A 1,530-nucleotide genomic window follows, 5' to 3' on the forward strand; every position below is an offset into this window, starting at 1 on the left:
GGGGGGGGGGGGGGGGGGGGGGGGTGGCAGCTCCCTCTGAACACATTCTTCAAAAGTGATGCCTTCTCAACAGACTTTAAACATAACACACGTGCACACAAAAGGTGAAGAATAAAAGGCCAGATGTGAGGGGGGAAAATGGGCACCAGATGACAGGGATCTTAGGGGTCTCAGGGAGTCCCAGACAGAAAGCTGTCAGAGGGTGTCAGGAAACAAATATTTACCAAGGGCCTAGACGTGCCAGGTGCTGCTGTGGGCGCTGGGTACAGCAGCAGGCAAGGGCCACAGAATGCCTGCCCTGTGCTCCCCAGGAGGCCTCAGCAGCTACACCCCCAACTCTGGGGAGGAAGAGGAGGGCAGGCAACCCTGCTCAGCCCAGAAGGAAGAGCCCCATCTGCCACACTCCCTGCCCCCGTGACCCAGCCTACACACACCCTCCTCCTTTTCTCACTGAGGGGATGCCACCATGCTAAGACTGGACAGTGGGCTGGTGAGCAGGTGGCAGTCGGTGGGCACAGAGGGTCCTGCACTGCCAACATAACAGGGAAGGCTTCAAGTTCCCTGGAACAAAACTGCACGGTGCTTCTGAGGTTCAGAGCACCTGCCCTTAAAACGCAGCCACGTCCACTTGAGATCAAACTCAGCAAGCCAGGACTAGAAGGGATTTCCTCAACCTGACGGAGGGTATTTAGGAAGTGCCCACAGCTAACATCATGCTTATCCAGTGCGAGACAAGGCCTTCCCTGCAGGTCAGGGGCGAGTGAGGATGTCTGCTCACTCCTGTCTATTCAACACTGTCCTAGAGGTCGCGTGAGTGCTCTCGGGTGAGACAAGCAAGACACATGGCCTGGAGAGTGAGGAACAGTGTCCCTGCTCTCAGACAACATAACGTCTATACAGAAAATCCCAGAGTCTGCAGAGAAGTGACTAGAGCTAGTGAGTGAGTTCAACAAGGCTGCAGGATATATGGATAACAAAATCAACTGCATTTCTATATAACACAATGAACAACTGGAAATTGAAATTAAAAACAGTGCCATTTACAGTAGCACCAATTAAATAAAATAAAAGATGTACAAGATTTGTATGCTGAAAACTGTAAAATGTTTTTTTTTTTTTTTTAAAAGATGACCGGTAAGGGGATCTTAACCCTTGACTTGGTGTTGTCAGCACCACGCTCAGCCAGTGAGCGAACCGGCCATCCGTATATGGGATCCGAACCCGTGGCCTTGGTGTTATCAGCACCGCACTCTCCCGAGTGAGCCACGGGCCGGCCCATGTTTTTTTTTTTTTTTTAAAGATGACTGGTAAGGGGATCTTAACCCTTGACTTGGTGTTGTCAGCACCACGCTCAGTCAGTGAGCGAACCGGCCATCCGTATATGGGATCCGAACCCGTGGCCTTGGTGTTACCAGCCCCGCCCCCCCCCGAGTGAGCCGGGGGCCGGCCCATGTTTTTTTTTTTTTTTTAAAGATGACTGGTAAGGGGATCTTAACCCTTGACTTGGTGTTGTCAGCACCACGCTCAGTC

General features: G+C 52.0%; 1 protein-coding gene across 1 annotated transcript in view; it reads right to left on the minus strand.

The window, feature by feature from the left end:
• The window catches only part of FRMD8 (FERM domain containing 8), a 22,901-nt gene that overhangs the window by 4,129 nt on the left and 17,242 nt on the right, over positions 1–1,530 (minus strand). The gene's annotated exons all lie outside the window — the stretch shown is intronic.

The sequence above is a fragment of the Galeopterus variegatus genome, unplaced genomic scaffold (genome assembly GCF_000696425.1).
Source record: "Galeopterus variegatus unplaced genomic scaffold, G_variegatus-3.0.2 Scaffold2889, whole genome shotgun sequence".
NCBI lineage: Eukaryota > Metazoa > Chordata > Mammalia > Dermoptera > Cynocephalidae > Galeopterus > Galeopterus variegatus.